Source organism: Pseudoliparis swirei, chromosome 7 (assembly GCF_029220125.1).
Source record: "Pseudoliparis swirei isolate HS2019 ecotype Mariana Trench chromosome 7, NWPU_hadal_v1, whole genome shotgun sequence".
In the NCBI taxonomy this organism is placed as follows: Eukaryota; Metazoa; Chordata; class Actinopteri; order Perciformes; family Liparidae; genus Pseudoliparis; species Pseudoliparis swirei.
In genome coordinates, this window is record NC_079394.1 from 21521631 (window position 1) to 21541025 (window position 19395).

The following is a 19395-nucleotide window of genomic DNA, read 5'->3' on the forward strand; positions in this document are numbered from 1 at the left end:
GATGAAGAAGATTTCTTCCGAACAATTTCAAGCATTGAACGAGTGAAAAACAGAGTTTGTCAGAAGTGGGATTCGAACCCACGCCTCCAGTGGAGACTGCGACCTGAACGCAGCGCCTTAGACCGCTCGGCCATCCTGACTTTTAAAAGGTTTAAATCTGTGGAAATCATAGTAGATTATAGATCTAAGTGAAAGCTCGTTTGTAATGTCTAATACAAGACAGAATTTAAAGTGTGCATTTATCACTGAGAATGTAAAAATGTGATTAAACTATGAATCACAGAGGGTTTTGGGCATGGTGAAGAAGATTTCTTCCGAACAATTTCAAACATTGAACCAGTGAAAACAGAGTTTGTCAGAAGTGGGATTCGAACCCACGCCTCCAGTGGACACTGCGACCTGAACGCAGCGCCTTAGACCGCTCGGCCATCCTGACTTCAAAAAGGTTCAAATCTCTGGAAATCATAGTGGATTATAGATCTTAGTGAAAGCTCTTTTTTCATGTCTAATATAAAACAGATTGTAAAGTGTGCATTTATCACTGAGAATGAAAAAATGTGATTAAACTCTGTGATTCACAGAGGATTTTGGGCATGGTGAAGAAGATTTCTTCCGAAGAATTTCAAGCATTGAAAGAGTGAAAAACAGAGTTTGTCAGAAGTGGGATTCGAACCCACACCTCCAGTGGAGACTGCGACCTGAACGCAGCGCCTTAGACCGCTCGGCCATCCTGACTTCAAAAAAATTACATCTGTGGAAATCATATTAGATTATAGATCTAAGAGAAAGCTCGTTTGTAATGTCTAATACAAGACAGAATTTAAAGTGTGCATTTATCACTGAGAATAAAAAAATGTGATTAAACTCTATGAATCACATAGGATTTTGGGCATGGTGAAGAAGATTTCTTCCGAAGAATTTCAAGCATTGAAAGAGTGAAAAACAGAGATAGTCAGAAGTGGGATTCGAACCCACGCCTCCAGTGGAGACTGCAACCTTAACGCAGCACCTTAGACCGCTCGGCCATCCTGACTTCAAAAAGGTTCAAATCTCTGGAAATCATAGTGGATTATAGATCTTAGTGAAAGCTCTTTTTTCATTTCTAATATAAAACAGATTGTAAAGTCTGCATTTATCACTGAGAATGAAAACATGTGAAATAAGAACAACCCCAGGTTTCTCTTCAGCACTGTAGCCAGGCTGACAGAGAGTCACAGCTCTGTGGAGCCGAGTATTCCTATAGACCTTAGTGGTAATGACTTTATGAACTTCTTTAATGAAAAGATTTTAACTATTAGGGACAATATTAATAATCTCTTGCCCTTAACCAGTGCCAATCTGTCCTCAAGTGGAATGGCCTTGGAAACCGCTGTATGCCCTGGTGTATATTTGGATGGCTTTTCTTCCATCAACCGTGACCAAATATCTTCAACGGTTTCTACTTCTAACAGGTCTACCTGTCTCTTGGACCCCATCCCGACGAGGCTGCTTAAAGACGTTTTGCCTTTAATTGGCAGCTCTCTATTAGATATTATCAATGTGTCTCTGCTAACAGGCCACGTACCACACTCCTTCAAGGTGGCTGTTATTAAACCTCTCCTGAAGAAGCCCACTCTGGATCCAGAGGTGTTGGCTAACTACAGACCGATCTCTAACCTCCCCTTCCTCTCCAAGATCCTTGAGAAAGTGGTCGCAAATCAGTTGTGTGACTTTCTACATCATAATAGTTTATTTGAGGAGTTTCAGTCAGGATTTAGAAAACACCACAGCACCGAGACAGCACTGGTGAAAATTACAAATGACCTCTTAATGGCAGCAGATAAAGGACTCATCTCTGTACTGGTCTTGTGAGACATTAGTGCTGCAATCGACACCATTGACCATGACATCCTATTACAGAGACTGGATCAGTCGATTGGCATTTCAGGCACTTCTGTACACATGACATATATTGCTTCTTTCCATCCTGGAGAGGGATCCTCTTCTGTTGCTCTCCTGAAGGTTTCTTCCCCTTTTTTCCCCTGTGAAATAGTTTTTTCCATTTCTTGGGAGTTGTTCCTGATCCGAGGTGAGGTCCTGGGAAATGGATGTCGTATGTGTACAGATTGTAAAGCCCTTTGAGGCAAATTTGTCATTTGTGATATTAGGCTATACAAAATAAACTGAATTTGAAGTAATTGGCTTTTCTCAAATTTTGACCGTCACCTTCAATTCTAATAATAGCAGTTGTGATGCTTATTTTGATCCCACACTGTGTCTTGTGTTTTTGTTACATACCTCTATATACCTTTGGATGTTACCTTTAAAAATCATCTCTCCATCAATACAGAAAACATGGAACCATTTACTTTAAAGATGATTTTAACAACCCGTAAGCTTCCAAAGGTGGAACAAATAAGAAGGTTAAGTTCTATAACACTCACATCCTCTCAGATGTTACTCAGACTGTCCACATTGTGGCAGTGTTTGCTCAACCAAGACGCTGTCTGCTATGGCCGCCTGGACAGAAAGGTAGCTCGATCCTTGTGTCATCAGTACACGGTCTCAATGATAACAACACCGGTTGAAAGGTGCTTTTTAATGCTTATAATGCAGATATAAATCTCTGTCAAACTAACAAATAAAAACACAGTGAAGCCCTTATTACTGTCTTATACAGCTGGTTTCCAGAGGCTCTAAATATATCTGTTTTTGGTCCCAACTGATGAAAAATACATTTTGTGATTGTCCCTTACTTTTCTTAGACAAGTTTCCCTAGTAAAACCCAATCTGCTGTCCCAAAATGCATAGCCAATAGAGTGCCACGCCCCTTGCATGTGATATGAAACATCAATGAGTCCTTTCAAAAAGTGAAACATTAAAACCTTACATTTCCCTTCACTTCACATTTTCCGATTCTCACTAACCTTTTGCTAAGGCAATAACTGTCCATGTTTAGTGTCTGTGTGTGTGAGTGTGTGTGTTTGAGAATTTATATGAGTGTGTTTGTGTGACTGTGTGCGAGTGTGTGTGTGTCAGTGTTTGAATGTGTGTGAGTTTGTATGGTTGTCTGTGTGTGTGTGTGTGTGTAAAAGTGTGTGTGTGTGTAAAAGTGTGTGTGAAATTGTCTGTGTACGAGTGTGTGTGTGATTATGTGTTTGTTTGTGCATCTCCACATTGATTTTAATACTGAACAGATTTAGCCTTCATGACGTCTGTCCTAGTTATTACCTCCCAGAAGGTCAAGTCCTCGTTACAGTTGGGTGTTTGAGGTTGGCAAAGCAAATATCTGAGCTTGCATGTGTGTGTGTATGTGTGTGTGATGAGTCACCTGGCAAGATAATGAGTTTCTGGACTTGTGGGTCAAACTAAAAAGTGTGTGTGTGTGTGTGTTTGTGTGAGTGTGTGCGTGTTTTTGAGTGTGTTTGTGTGAGTGTGTGTTTGGGGGGGGGGGGTTGTGTGAGTGAGTATGTCTGTGTGAGTGTGTGTGTGTGTTTGGGGGGGGGGGGAGGTTGTGTGAGTGAGTATGTCTGTGTGAGTGTTTGTGTGTGTTTGTTTATGTCAGTGTGTGAGTGTGTGTTACGGCCTCTGTCAGTTGTTTAGAGGTACACAGGCCGTAACAAAAATGGCAGAGAACCCCTACACAGCTTCACCCACAAAGACACAAATGGTGGCCTACACTTAGGCCACCATTTGCTCAGAGGTGATGAGAGAGAGCGAAGCACTTGATCTGGGAGTATATATGTCCCGTACACTGATTACGTGATGCCTCTCAGGTGGTGGTGCTCCAGGCGTGCCAGACCTGAAACAGATAGACAGCCCTCTTCCAGGAAGAGGGTGGTGGAGTTAAGTCAGGGGACGTAACAGTGTGTCTTTGTGTGAGTGTGTGCGAGTGTGTGAGAGTGTGTGTGTGTGGGGGGAGTAATGGCTGGTTTTAGCACCAAAATCATCTATATTGTTATAGCAACATGTAATGATTAAATGATCTAGCTATATGGGTTGCAATAAACGAGATCAGTTAAAAGTTATATTCATGTAATGAAAAAAATTCTATATTTTTATATTTAATTGATATTCATATTATTTATTCGTGGTATTTATGCTTTATTTTTTTTAACTTCAGGGTGTATCTTCAGCATGTTGGGTCAACGTCTTATCTCTCAAGGTCACAAGGTCAGTAAGCCCCTCCCCCCTCATCGGCTCAGAAGCTGAATTAATTCATCTGAGCCAGAAAGACACAAAGAACACCCAGTAAATAGGTTCACGGTCTAGTCAACAATCACCGCAATGAAACGAGGACTCCCTGAACACGATAGTGCACTTTAATCTCCACGTGCAGAAGCGGTTGTTCCTTTGCCCCGATGTTCCCCAATGTTCTTGATGTCCCGATGTTCCCGATGTTTCCGATGTTCCCTGATGTTTCCGGCTCTTTTATCTTACGATATCAGAGAACTTGTGATGGACGGACAGTCGGGAAATGTTGGACCCTGGAATTGGAAAAGCAGGCCAGAGTGACGCAGCGGGATTTCAGATCAGTTCCCCGAAGACACACAACGAATGGCCCGCATGATTCGTTCAGATGGGGGCGGGGCTGGGGGGGGCGGTGGGGTGGATATGAAATAGAGCATGAAGGTGTGTTCAGAGAGAGCGTTTCGGATCAAGAAAAGAAAAGGTAAAGAAAATATAGATTCTGTCAACGATCAACTAGATTAGAATGTATTGTGATGTTGGTTTGATGGAGTGTGTGTGTGTGTGTGTGTGTGTAAGTGTGTCTGTGTGTGTGTGTGACTGAACTAGGCCAAGAGGAGACTCTGCGGTCTCCAGGGAGGAGATCTCATAAAGATTTCCGCATATGACGCACAGATTGATTTTGGAGGAGGGATTGTGTGTGAGGTGAGGAGGCGTGACCCTGAAACCACTCAAACTTGGCTCATGGTCCCTCACCTCCAAACTCATGAGCTTCTCTTGCCACAGGAAATGTGACTGGAATCTCTACCAACTGACCGAGTATAAAAGTAGAAATTCCCCAAAATTCCATTATTAGCTTTTAGAATTTTTTTTCCCTTTTTCTCTTCACTTGAATACTTAATGTCGATATGTATCATCCAACTTCAAAAGTGAACACTAACTGATATGTGCTTGAATATCACACTGCTAGAATAACTAATTATTGTGTTACATGCAGTGTCTTTTCAAAATAAACCTGCGTGTTAACAAGAATGGTACAGATTCTGCTTCTTAAACGAAAAGTGTCTTTTCAAAATAAACCTCTGTTAACAAAAAGGGTACAGATTCTGCTTCTTACATGAAAAGTGTCTTTTCAAAATAAACCTCTGTGTTTACAAGAATAGTACAGATTCTGCTTGTTACATGCAAAGTGTCTTTTCAAAATAAACCTGCGTGTTAACAAGAATGGTACAGATTCTGCTTCTTAAACGAAAAGTGTCTTTTCAAAATAAACCTCTGTTAACAAAAAGGGTACAGATTCTGCTTCTTACATGAAAAGTGTCTTTTCAAAATAAACCTCTGTGTTTACAAGAATAGTACAGATTCTGCTTGTTACATGCAAAGTGTCTTTTCAAAATAAAACTGCGTGTTAACAAGAAGGGTACAGATTCAGCTTCTTACATGCAAAGTGTATTTTCAAAATAAACCTCTGTATTAACAAGAATGCATGTAACAAGTGGAATCTGTGCCATTCTTGTTAACACAGAGGTTTATTTTGAAATGACACTTTGCATGTAACAAGCAGAATCTGTACCCAAGTGTCTTTTCAAAATAATTCTCCGTCCAAAATAGTATTGATTCCAAGTACGAGAATAACTTTAGAAAACCTCTCATCATACCGCAGCAGGCGTCTGACAGTCTGCTTTGCGCAGTCCTGGTTCTGCTGGTTCTCCGGTTCCTCAAAGGCAGTAGAACAAAACAAAATGCTACATTGTAGAGCAGGTCAGTGTTGGTCTTGGAGGATAAATGCGGCCACACAAAGAGATGAGGCCCATTTCATCAACCTTCAAAACAATATAGATGCACTATAATGTAGATACAATCCTCACAAGCATAATGCTGTAGGATAGAATTATCACATCTCAAACGCTCCATTGGACCTGGCTTGGTCTGAGGCCTCCTTGCCTGGTGGGCCGGCCTCCTGTCATGGATGTGTGATATAAAATAAACTGAATTGAATTGAACAGTGTAAGGGAGGCCAAAGACGGATTTGTACAGTACACGTCACACCCCAGGCTTCCCCAACCCCCACCGCAAGAACTTCATCAGTGTTGTTGGAGAGCTCTCCTCCTGCCATCAGTAGGTGCAAAAACAGGGTTGTACATCACTGTGGTTTTCTGAAAATGGAGCGCAGCCGCTGACTGAGGATTTACTGTCGCGCCAATAGCGGACCGCTAAAGATCGATCGGGGCCAGCAGGTTGTTGTTTGGCCTCGGCGACGGAGTCGTTTGTCGTCCGATGGCTCGATGCCGAGCGCGAGGACCTCAGCGAGCGGAGAGTGATCAGGTCGCAGGGCGGATTTAAAAAATGTAGCAGGAAGAAGATGGTGGGGAGAAGAAGGAGAGCGAGCGAGATGACCGAAAGGGTGTTTTTGCAGGTTGTCAATCAGTCCGGGAGGCAGTCACAGTCATCACATGTACACTCAAAAAAAGATTTTTTGCCATAATAAACTTTAAGCATAACATTTAAATTAAACCTGTTTAAAGTAAATACATCATATATTATATCCATCCATATACATTAAATACAATATAAACCAGTTCAATCGGAAATGAAATTTGATTTATTCACATTAAGTCTATTTAATTGTTTCACTGGATTTAATTCGATCAACCTGAGGCAGGCACGGGCACACCATTCTTTCATCCCAGAACCAGCAGAGCAACAGACCTCGTGCTGATGGAAGGACGGAGTTTGGTAAGCTTTTTATCCGTTTTAGTTAACTAGAAACCGATTATTAGATGTCCACATGCTTAATGGGTAACGTTAGAATAGATTTGCTGTAATATAAGCGTTTCCTTTTTCATTAAGGCGAGTTATCGAGCACTGTAACTAGCACTAGCTAACGATTTAGCTAGCGCGAATGATTTAGCTAGCTAACTAGCTGGGTAACCTGGCTGGGAAAATAGTCATGAAACACCATAAATATGCTATGCATTGCTTTCACAATGGTATCACAAATCCCTTGGCTTATGTTGTGCAATGGCTTGTGCCCTTGGTATTTTGGCATGGTTTACGTCAGGTGGCTCGCACTAGTTAATGACAATGAGCTCTGCCAAAGGATGGCATATTACACAGTTGTTGACGAGAGTTGGTAATGGCGGTGGTGGCGAACACAAACGGGGGGGAATTCATGCCCATGGATTAACATTGATCGTCGCGTGTGAATTGTGCTATTGGACATGCACCGTAACCAGTGGCGGCTGGTGACATTTATTAAGCGGCGCGGTTTAAGTAGCACTCAACAATAAGAAGAAAAGAGGTTTTGAGTAGAATATTGTAAAAAACAAAGCTTTATTTCAAGAACACAGCGTGCTCAACACTGTCCAATAACAACTATCAACACACTGTAACTTTGGGCATGAGAGGTTCAGAGCAGCTTTAACCCTCCTGTTATGTTCGTTTCTTACATACAGCCGTGGTGTTCCCGGGTCAATTTGACCCGGTTAATGTTGAATCATCCAAAAGTGGTCAGAAACCAACAAATTCTAAAAACTATAGTTTGTACATCATCACCAACAACATTACTAACAATTAAATCAGTTTTTAGTGGAATTGAGTTATTTACCCCTCCATAGATCAGAGTTCAATCAGGAGCACTCACTCGTTTTAATGAAAAATACATGTTCAAACAATTTTTTAGGAACATTGAAAGAATCTAAATCTAAATTGCATTTGTCTACCATAACATGTATTTTCTCCTAAATTTTATTTGCATTTTGTACATTTTCTTCGTGGAGTGATGTAGATAAATAGAGATGAGACACCTGTGCTGTTCAGGGTCATAATGACCCGCCCACTAAAAATCAAGCCAAATGAGTCATAAAGGATTTGTATTGAAAGTAAACGTTAGTTATGTTTATTTTTAGTGTTAAGATGCATAAATTATATGATAAAAGATGACCAAAGTCCAGCGCACAGTCATCCTCTTGGTGCAGTCGTATGTATCTGCAGAGTATAATGTTGTAGGACTTCTGACCAACCATTTTGTATGTTTGGCCCCTCCCCTGATACGTGTGGGTGGAGTTTTCCCGCAGGGAAAAATAAAGGTTCCCGTCAAAATAGTATCTGTATTTCTCGCACAGGTGGGGTCGTAAGAAAGAGAATGTGTGTGGGTCTGAGATTGGGATGAAACAGGGGGTGTGTCTCTCCCAGTCAGACAGACAGTATATTAGAAGTACTATAGGCCTACTACAGATGTATTAGTTGAGACATGAAAGAAACCCTTACTTTAGTGTCCCATGTCCAATAAAGATGTATTGAGGGGGAAAGTTAGAAGATGATAAACATTGTTTTTTCTGTAAAGTGTGCTTCATGTAGGGTGATGGGCACACAGCAGGATAGAGATGGTTCCCATAACAACCACCTGATTCTTTTGTTTGAAGTTTGAAATGTGTTCAACTTTATATATGTGGTTGTAAACGGGGTGTGTGTGTGCTGATATGTGTGTTTGTGTGTGTGTGGATATGTGTGTTTGTGTGTGTGTTGGTGTCTGTGCGCGCGTGTGTTAGTGTGTGTGTGTGTTGGTGTGAGTGTGTGTTGGTGTGAGTGTGTGTGTTGAAACTTGGTGGGAGGGAGTAAGAAAGACTGTCCTTTACAAAGAAAGAAATAGTCTAAACGTGACTCTTCTGATGACTTTTAGCCTTCACTTTCACAGCCGGGTCAAATTGACCCAGGAACATCATCTCTGTTATATAAACCTGCAGGGGGGGGTTGCAAATACATGATTTTTTACGTTGATTACACTAAATAAGGTAAGCAGAAGAAGTTTTATACAGAAAGAGCACTTAGAAGTATTTTTCCTAGATTTTCAAACTTTGAAACGGGTCAATTTGACCCGCAACATAACAGGAGGGTTAAGAAACATGGGGCTGGGTTTCAGAGGTTTACAGAATAAAAGAGGTTCAGAGCAGAATAGTCAGAAAGAGATGCAGTGTTAGCTTCATGTTGTTAGCTAGATAACTGCGGCAAGATTCGTTTACACTTGTCTGAAGCTCTTTAGATCCCTCACCCCGTTGTAGTCCAGTATTGCAGAATGGTCGCACTGACGAGAGCTCGGTCAAAACTATCTAGCGTTTTGTTTGTTTTGTTAATGTTAGTAGTTTGTTACGTTAATGTTGCAGTGTCGTTGTGGCAGCGGGGGGTGCGGAAGCACAGCTGCAGAGCGGGGGAAGCGGGGGTGTGGCTCGAGGAACGGTGCCGGAGTGGCAAAGTGGCCTCAGCTGCACCAAATTAGGTGTGTTTTCTGTCCAATATAGGTACAGAGCTAGCGAGCGAGCGGGAGAGAAGGACCTGTCAGCAGAGCAGCAGCGTCCTGGGAGCCGAAGACTCAATAAAAACGTTGTTCTTCCTGTCAAACCCGCTGGTGCGTGTCCACTTTGTGCCCGGAGACCCACGGTCTATTACAGTGGAGCCCAACAAAGGAGGGCAGCATGGATACGCAGGCTCAGCAGGCGGGGGCACCGGCCCAGCCGCTCGTGGCCTTAGGGCAGATGCTGGAGAGGATCACGGCTATGCAGCGCGAGGAGGCGGTGACAACCAGGCAATTTCTGGGGGCGCTGCACGACCAAGCCCAGATGCACTCGGTGGCCCTGGAGCGGTTGCTGGCCGGCCGATCATCGGCAGCTCCGGTACCGACGGGACCTTCGAGGCTGGCAGGGGTGGTCCTGCAAAAGATGACAGTAGATGACGACGTACAGTCGTACCTCGAAACCTTCGAGGCTACAGCAGAGGCGTGCGGCTGGCCGGCGGACGAGTGGGCGGTCCGTCTCTTGCCTCTGCTGACCGGAGAGGCGCAGACAGCGGCACTAGGGCTACCCCCGGCAGCCAGGCGGGCGTACGCGGATATCCGCAAGGCGGTCGTGGACAGGCTCGGCCTGTCCCCGGAGGACCACCGACGGAGGTTCCGGGAGGCCAAGCTGGGGCCCGAGGACCGGCCGTTCACGTTCGCCCAACAGCTAATGGATGCCGCAAACAGGTGGCTGCAACCCGGGGACTCCGCAGCGGCACAGGCGGTGGTGGAGCGGATCGTCCTGGAGCAGTTTGTCGGCGGGCTCCCGGCCCGCACATCGGCTTGGGTCCGCTGCCATCGGCCGATGGAGATGGAGGCCGCCATCACCCTGGCGGAGGACCACCTGGCGGTCCATGGCCCAGGGAAGGGAGATGGCGATCGGCCGCCGTCTACCGGCCGGCCGGTGCCCGGCCAACGAAGGAGGCTGCCTCCGCAGCAACCGTCACGGCCGGCGCCGTGGCCGACAACCCTCCCACGGGTCCCCGAGCCAGTGTACTCGACCGGCCCCGGTACTCTTCCTGGCCCACAGGGGGTCTTTCAAGCGCCAGGGCAGGAGTGCTGGAGATGCGGGCAGCCCGGGAACTTCCGGAGGGAGTGTCCATTGATGGAGGTGGGCCAGGTGATCCGGGTGGCCGGCTCTCCAGCCTCCTCCCCCGGTCCGGGACCGACGTACCGCGTTCCGGTAAGAATCCAGGGGGGTACACACCAGGCAATGGTGGATTCGGGCTGTACGCAGTCTATGATCCACCAGAGCCTGGTTCGACCGGGGGCATTGGTGGAGGCGTTGTGGGTGAAAATACGGTGTGTGCATGGGGACATTCACGAGTATCCTATGGTGGCAGTGGAAATTAGATACGGGGGGAAAAAACATAATGTGAAGGTCGCGGTTAGCTCCCGCCTTACGCACCCCTTAATCTTGGGAATCGATTGGCCGGGGTTTAATAAATTAATGGGGAAGGCTGCGGGGGTGCGTTCACGGCAGACAGGGTCATGCGAGGTGTGCGCCGTACTCAGCGGTGACGCGAGGTTGTCCGACACTGCAGACGGGGAGGGGGAACCAGCGGAGCCTCCGCTGGAGACTCCGCCGGCTCCCGAGTTTCACTCCATGGAAGATTTTCCACTCGAGCAGTCTCGGGACGATACTCTACGCTCAGCCTTTGACCAAGTGATACGAATTAATGGTCAGCTGGTGCACCCTGACGCAGCGCAGACATATCCGCACTTCACATTGATCAGGGACAGACTGTACAGAGTGAGCCGTGACACTCACACAGGGCAGGAAAGCACCCAGTTGCTGGTGCCGAAAAGCCGCCGGGAAATTATTTTTCAGGCGGCTCACTATAACCCAATGGCTGGTCACATGGGATATGATAAAACTCTGGACCGGATAATGGCCCGATTTTATTGGCCGGGCATCCGGGCGGATGTGCGCCGTTGGTGTGCGTCCTGCACGGAGTGTCAATTGGTAAACCCTCCGCCATTCCGAGGGCACCGTTCGCCGCTGCCATTAATGGAGGTTCCATTCGAGCGTATCGCTATGGACCTCATCGGGCCATTTCACCGGAGTGCACGCGGATATCGCTTTGTCTGAGTCTTCGTGGATTACGCAACACGTTATCCGGAGGCGGTGCCATTGCGCAACATCTCCGCAAAGAGTGTCGCGCAGGCGCTGTTTCAGGTCATCTCCCGAGTCGGAATCCCGAAAGAGATTCTGACGGACCAGGGCACCCAGTTCATGTCAAGAACACTGAGAGAACTTTACGGGTTACTGGGTATCAAGTCTATTCGGACCAGTGTGTACCACCCACAGACCGACGGTCTGGTGGAGCGTCTGAATAAAACTTTGAAGTCCATGATCCGTAAATTTATTAATGATGATGAACGTAATTGGGATAAATGGCTTGACGCTCTGTTGTTTGCAGTTCGGGAGGTTCCCCAGGCCTCCACGGGATTTTCTCCCTTTGAACTGTTGTTCGGTAGGACTCAGCGGGGTGCTCGACCTCATTAAGGAAAACTGGGAGGAGGGGCCGAGCACCAGTAAAAACGAGATCCAACAGGTCCTGGACCTGCGAGCAAAGCTCCACACACTGGGTCAGCTGTCACGTGAGAATTTGCTCCAGGCCCAGGAGCGTCAGCAGCGGCTGTACAACAGAGGTGCCAGGCTGAGACAATTCACACCGGGAGAGAAGGTACTTGTATTGCTTCCTTCTTCCAGCTCTAAACTCCTCGCCAAGTGGCAAGGGCCCTTCGTGGTCACACGACGAGTGGGGGATGTCGACTATGAGGTGGTGCGTTCTGACAGGGGCGGAGATACACAGATTTACCACCTCAACCTCCTAAAAGCATGGAGGGAGGCGGAGTCTGTTTCTCTGGTGTCCTCGGTATCTGAGAGAGAGGAGCTGGGGCCTGAGGTCCCAAAATCCACTAATCCGGCCTCGCTCCTTTGTGAAGACCGTCTCTCCGGGACCCAGAAAACAGACATTGCCCGGTTGCAAAATCAGTTTGCTGATGTATTCTCTCTCCTTCCAGGACGCACAAACCTCATAGAGCACCAGATTGAGACGCCTCCAGGCGTGGCGGTGCGGTCGCGGCCCTACAGGTTACCTGAACACAAGAAAAAGGTGGTTCAGCGGGAATTAGCGGCCATGCTGGAAATGGGGGTAATAGAAGAGTCCCACAGTGCCTGGTGTAGTCCCATTGTTCTTGTGGTCAAGAAGGATGGGTCTATTCGGTTCTGCGTGGACTATCGCAGGGTGAACGATGTGTCACGGTTCGATGCTTACCCATGGCCCGGGTCGACGAACTCCTGGACCGACTGGGCACTGCGTGTTTCTTTACGACACTGGATTTAACCAAGGGCTACTGGCAGATTCCTCTGTCGCCAGAGTCCAAGGAAAAAACGGCCTTCTCCACTCCGTTTGGGTTATACCAATTCACCATGCTTCCCTTTGGGTTGTTCGGGGCCCCAGCCACCTTTCAACGCCTCATGGACCGGGTGCTGCGGCCGCACGCTGCATATGCTGCCGCCTACCTGGATGATGTGATCATACACAGCACCACCTGGGCGGAGCATGTGCAGCGGGTGGGCGCGGTGCTGGAGTCCCTGAGGCAGGCGGGGCTTACGGCCAACCCGGGGAAGTGTGCAGTTGGACGGAGGGAGGTACGGTATCTGGGGTACCACTTGGGCGCCGGGCAGGTGCGCCCTCAGGTGGACAAGACCTCCGCCATCGCAGCCTGCCCGCGGCCCAAGACTAAAAAAGAGGTGAGGCAGTTCTTGGGGCTGGCGGGCTATTACAGGCGGTTCATCCCAAACTTCGCAGAGCTGACCAGCCCCTTGACTGACCTGACCCGGAAAGGTGCCTCAGATCCGGTCCAGTGGACGGAGCAGTGCCAGTCGGTGCTTGAAAAGGTAAAACAAGCTCTCTGTGGGGAGCCACTCCTCCATACACCTAACTTCTCTCTCCCTTTTACTCTGCAGACCGATGCGTCGAACAGAGGGCTGGGGGCCGTTTTGTCCCAGCAGGTAGAGGGGTTTGACCGCCCCGTGCTGTACATCAGCCGCAAGCTGTCGGAGAGGGAGGGCAGGTACAGCACGGTGGAGAAGGAGTGCCTCGCCATCCGGTGGGCGGTCGACTCCCTGCGCTACTACCTCCTGGGACGCTCATTCACCCTCTGGTCGGACCACACCCCGCTCCAATGGCTCCACCGCATGAAAGATACCAACGCCCGAATCACTCGGTGGTATCTGGCTTTACAGCCTTTTAATTTCAAGGTGATCCATAGGCCGGGGACACAGATGGTCGTGGCCGACTTCCTCTCCCGCTCTCATGGGGGGGAGGGGGAGTAGGTTAGGCCGGATGTTGCCCCGGCCTAAGTCGGGCGGTGGAGGTATGTGGCAGCGGGGGGTGCGGAAGCACAGCTGCAGAGCGGGGGAAGCGGGGGTGTGGCTCGAGGAACGGTGCCGGAGTGGCAAAGTGGCCTCAGCTGCACCAAATTAGGTGTGTTTTCTGTCCAATATAGGTACAGAGCTAGCGAGGGAGCGGGAGAGAAGGACCTGTCAGCAGAGCAGCAGCGTCCTGGGAGCCGAAGACTCAATAAAACGTTGTTCTTCCTGTCAAACCCGCTGGTGCGTGTCCACTTTGTGCCCCGGAGACCCACGGTCTATTACAGTCGTTAATTCAATATGACCAGCAGACACTTATGGAGATCAGATTTGCACTCGGAGAGGACTCTGTCTAATACACGACAAATACATACTTATCAGAATTATTGCACTACCTGCTACTCCCATTTGTCTGTAGTTTAGTTTGTTATATGTTACCATATGTGTATTATATGTTATATGTATATATGTTAGTATTATATGTATAGGTTGGTTTATGTTTTAGCATATTGTATTGTAAAGGGGGCGGGGCTTCTCTCCGTGATGATGAGTGGCGATATATTATCTTTGGTCACATTTAACTTAAGTGGTTGTTGACAGGGGCTTACTGTCTCCCACACACATTTAGCGCGTCAACACGGTATATTTATTATTTAAATTATTTGGTCAATAATGTTTTTATATATTATATTGTTTTCTTCTTCTTTTTCTTTTTTCATCTACAGTGACCGTAACTGAGGTGAAAACGTCACTTATAGCCAACTTTTCCTCAAATTTGACATTCAGGCATTCTCTCTTTGGATTTGCGGCACTTGAAAACCAGGGCAACCTCTTTATAGTAAGTATGAGTAGCATTTTGTTTTTGTTTTTCTCTCCTAAAATATTGATCAGCTAATCTGTCCCTTCCCCCCTTTTTTTCTTTTTTTCCCTGCAGGTTTGTGTGAATGTGGGAGCGTAAACTTTGTGACATATCACCAGTATCAAGCAGGTATGAAATATTAAAACATTATAAGCTTAAACACGGGCAATATAGTCAGAGGCATCATTGTGTGTACACTAAGTGTCCTTGCACATTTAAATCCTATAGCAAGTTATTAAGTCACATATACAGAACCCACAGTACTGAAGCACCTCCAAAGTCAGTTGAGCAATGCTCATTTTCTTGTAAGTTATGTGCATGTCATGAGCTTTTGAATGAGAGAGATTATTTTAGTCATATTAATGAACATTTACGAAGCCACGAAACCGTCACTTGTATGTTTGAAGGATGTATGTTTCAAACTAACATTTATAGTACATTTCACTTCCACAAAAATAGGAGACACAATCCCCATACTTTAAATGATTTTAAATCTGATGTTCTCACTGGCACAGCTAAGTTACAAGAATCAGACAGTCCTGTAGCTGATGGTCCATCCTGTTCTGCTGACACAGATGTGGGTTTAGATTCAGATGTAGATTCAGATGAAGGTACTGATGGCAATAATGTTGAAGATCTCACTACGTCAATAGAACAGAATATTGCCTCTGTTTTATTGAAACTGGAAAATATTTTGCACGTTCCAGCCACAGCTATTGACGAATTACTTCAGGAACTGCACTATTTATTAAACTCAGCATCTGTTCCAGTAACCCATAACAGTATTTCAAACATTCTTAGAGATCACAGCCTCCAGATTGATGAGTCAATCATTAAAGAGCTTGCTGAAGTAGTTTGCAAGTCAAATCCTTTGGGCAAAGCCATAAGCAAAGAGGGTCCTCTGGCTACAGCTTTTAAGAGCAAGAAGTACTACAAAGAACATTTTAATGTGGTAGAACCCATTGAGTTCATTCTTGATCGCCCAAAATAGGACCTTTCAGTATATTCCTATTTTACCTACTCTGCAGAAGCTCTTTAATTGTAGGGACATTTTAGAGAGTGCTACTGATAACCTCAAGACACAAAATACAGGATTAGCGAATGAACAGCAGTATAGGTCAATCAGAGACGGCCTTTATTTCAGGGAAAACAGTTTTTTCTCCGGGGAGGACTTCAAAATAGCTATATCCTTGTATGTTGACGATTTTGAAGTCTGCAACCCCATAGGCACGTCGAGAAAGACACACAAACTTTGTGGTGTATACTGGATTTTGAATAATTTACCACCTGGGTCTCATTCAGCACTTTCTTCTATCTATCTAGCAGTCTTATGCAAAAGTGATGATGTTAAGGCATATGGCTACGAAAAGGTTCTTGAGCCCCTTCTACAAGATTTGATTACTTTAGAGGAACATGGTGTTTTCATTTCAGGACTTGGGTGCTTTGTGAAAGGAACAGTCCAGACTGTCATAGCAGATAACTTAGGGCCAGGATAGCAGGCTTTGTGGAAAGCTTCTCGGGTGAGTACTACTGTAGGTTTTGTACAGGTCATAGATTAGATATTAAGGCTAAATCTGTTCAGTCTGGTTCTTTTGACCTTCGGACAAAAGACATACATGAGGCACACATTAAGTCTGCAAAGGAAAACGCAGCTTTTTGTTTTGGAGTAAAGAGAGGGTGTGTGTTGACAGAGAAGCTATCTCATTTTCACGTTACTCGTGGCTACCCTCCTGACATTGTGCACGACTTATTTGAGGGCATCATTCCAGTTGAGATTGCTCTCTGTGTAAGTGTATTCATTTCAAATAAGTATCTCTCTCTCAATTCTCTGAACACGGCAATCCTTAACTTCCCGTATAAGTGGGGGGATAGAACTAATAGACCTCATATTGTACCACACACATATGCCTCCAAGAGGACCATTGGAGGTAATGCTCACGAAAATTGGAATTTATTGAGGTTACTTCCATTCATTTTTGGAGACTTGATACCAGAGGCTGAGCCAGCCTGGCTTGTCCTCCTTGATTTGAGAGAGATAGTTGAACTTTCTGTTGCCCCTGTTCATAATCAAGAGACGGTTGCATATTTGAACTGCAAAATTGCAGACCACAGACTCAGGTTCCTAGAGCTCTTCCCTGAGCTCCGGCCAAAGCACCACTATATTGAACATTACCCTCAAATGATTCAGTGTTTTGGTCCTTTAGTGGGGCAATGGACCATGAGGTTTGAAGCTAAACATAGCTTCTTCAAACAAGTTGCTCGTCAGACGAACTGTTTCAAGAACATTGCACTCACACTAGCAGCCAAACATCAGCAAATGATTGCTTATTGGGTAACTGTTCGCAGGAGTAGTAAGTCTATACAGAAGCCCGCTGTGCACCAACCACTTCACGGTTCGAACCAGTTTTCCCTGCTCAGCGACACACCCGCTGAGGAACACACCCTGGTTATCGGGAGCTCTATAGTCAGGAACATGAAAATAGCGAAGCCGCGGACCACCGTCGTGTGCCTCCCGGGGGCCAGAGCGGGCGACGTGGAGTCTTGTTTGAAGCTGCTGGCTAAGGAAAAGCGGAGACACAGTCAGATTTTAATACACGCCGGTGGTAATGACGCTCGAGCCCGTCGGTCGGAAGTCACTCAAATTAATGTGGAATCGGTGTGTGCTTATGCCAAGACGTTCTCGGACACCGTAATTTTCTCTGGCCCTCTCCCAAATTTGCAGACAGACGAATTGTATAGCCGAATGTCGTCTTTCAACCGCTGGCTGTCGAGGTGGTGCCCAGCGAATAATGTGGGCTCGTAGACAACTGGAAGACTTTCTGGGAAAACCTGATCTGATGAGGAGGCGGCATCCATCCCACGTTGGACGGAGCCGTCTCATTTCTGCGAATATGACCAAGTTGATCACGGACTTAATCCATGACAACCCAGGGTTCAGATCAGGAACCGGGAGCAGAGTTGTAGTTTAACACCCTTCTCTGCTCTTCCATTCGAGCAGTTACCCACCCATGACTCTAGAGTAGAGACTGTGTCTGTCCCACGGCCACTTCAATTAAATAAATCAAAAGTAAGCAGAAGAGGAGTCGTACAATAACCTTATACAAGTTAACACCATTATTTCAGCAGTGCAACAAAACAGGTCTATTAAATGTGGTCTCCTAAATATTCGATCTCTGTCATCTAAAGCTGTGTTACTAAATGATTTAATATCAGATAATCACATTGATTTATGTTGCCTAACTGAAACCTGGCTGAGCCATGAAGAATATGTCTGCCTAAATGAATCGACTCCTCCAAGTCATATTAATACTCACATTCCTCGAGGCACCGGTCGAGGAGGTGGAGTAGCAGCCATCTTTGAATCGAGCCTATTAATTAATCCTCAACCAAAATTACACTACACCTCATTTGAAAGCCTTGTTCTTAGTCTTTCACATCCAACCTGGAAAACACTACAGCCAATTCTATTTGTGATTCTGTACCGGCCACCAGGTCCATATTCAGAGTTTATATCTTAATTCTCAGAATTTATATCAAGTTTGGTTCTTAAAACTGATAAAGTTATTATTGTTGGAGATTTTAATATCCATGTGGATGTTGATAATGATTGCCTTAGTGCTGCATTCATCTCCTTGTTAGACTCGATTGGCTTCTGTCAGAGAGTACAGAAACCCACTCACAGCTTTGGCCACACGCTTGATCTTGTTCTTACTTATGGCGTTGACATTGAGCATTTGAACGTCTTCCCACAGAATCCTCTTCTGTCAGACCACAACCTCATAACTTTTGAATTTATACTACCGGAGTGTACTCCGTTAGTCAAAAGTTTCTACACCAGATGTCTAACTGACAGTGCTGTAGCTAAATTTAAAGCGATTCCTTCTGTATTTGATTCGATACCACGTCTCAATATAACAGAGGACTCCTGGTCTAACTTTAGTCCGTCCCAGATTGATCATCTTGTTGACAGTGCCACAGGCTCTCTGAGAATGACACTGGACTCGATAGCCCCTCTGAAGAAGAAGACAGTGAGGAAGAGGAGGTTTGCTCCTGGTATAACCCTCAGACCCGCAAACTGAAGTAAACGTCACGAAAGCTTGAACGCATATGGCGTTCAACTAATCTCGAAGAATCCCGCTTAGTTTGGCGAGATAGTCTTAAAACATATAAGAAGGCCCTCCGTAATGCCAGAGCAGCCTATTACTCATCAGTAATAGAAAAAAATAAGAACAACCCCAGGTTTCTATTCAGCACTGTAGCCAGGCTGACAGAGAGTCACAGCTCTGTGGAGCCGAGCATTCCTATAAACCTCAGTGGTAATGACTTTATGAACTTCTTTAATGAAAAGATTTTAACTATTAGTGACAAGATTAATATTCTCTTGCCCATAACCAGTGCCAATCTGTCCTCAAGTGGAATGGCCTTGGAAACCGCTGTATGCCCTGGTGTATATTTGGAGGGCTTTTCTCCCATCAACCGTGACCAATTATCTTCAACGGTTTCTACTTCGAACACGTCTACCTGTCTCTTGGACCCCATCCCGACGAGGCTGCTTAAAGACGTTTTGCCTTTAATTGGCGGCTCTCTATTAGATATTATCAATGTGTCTCTGCTAACAAGCCACGTATCACACTCCTTCAAAGTGGCTGTTATTAA

At 45.9% G+C, this 19395-nt stretch overlaps 4 non-coding genes across 4 annotated transcripts; all 4 read right to left on the reverse strand.

Annotated features, from left to right (window-relative positions):
* Positions 1-57: 57 nt before the first annotated feature.
* Positions 58-140, reverse strand: trnal-cag (transfer RNA leucine (anticodon CAG)). The gene has a single exon. It is a non-coding gene; the product is annotated as a tRNA-Leu (tRNA).
* A 213-nt stretch (positions 141-353) lies between these two features.
* trnal-cag (transfer RNA leucine (anticodon CAG)) lies at positions 354-436 on the reverse strand. Its single transcript has one exon. It is a non-coding gene; the product is annotated as a tRNA-Leu (tRNA).
* A 216-nt stretch (positions 437-652) lies between these two features.
* trnal-cag (transfer RNA leucine (anticodon CAG)) lies at positions 653-735 on the reverse strand. The gene has a single exon. It is a non-coding gene; the product is annotated as a tRNA-Leu (tRNA).
* Positions 736-950: 215 nt separating this feature from the next.
* On the reverse strand, positions 951-1033 carry trnal-aag (transfer RNA leucine (anticodon AAG)). Its single transcript has one exon. It is a non-coding gene; the product is annotated as a tRNA-Leu (tRNA).
* Positions 1034-19395: the final 18362 nt, after the last annotated feature.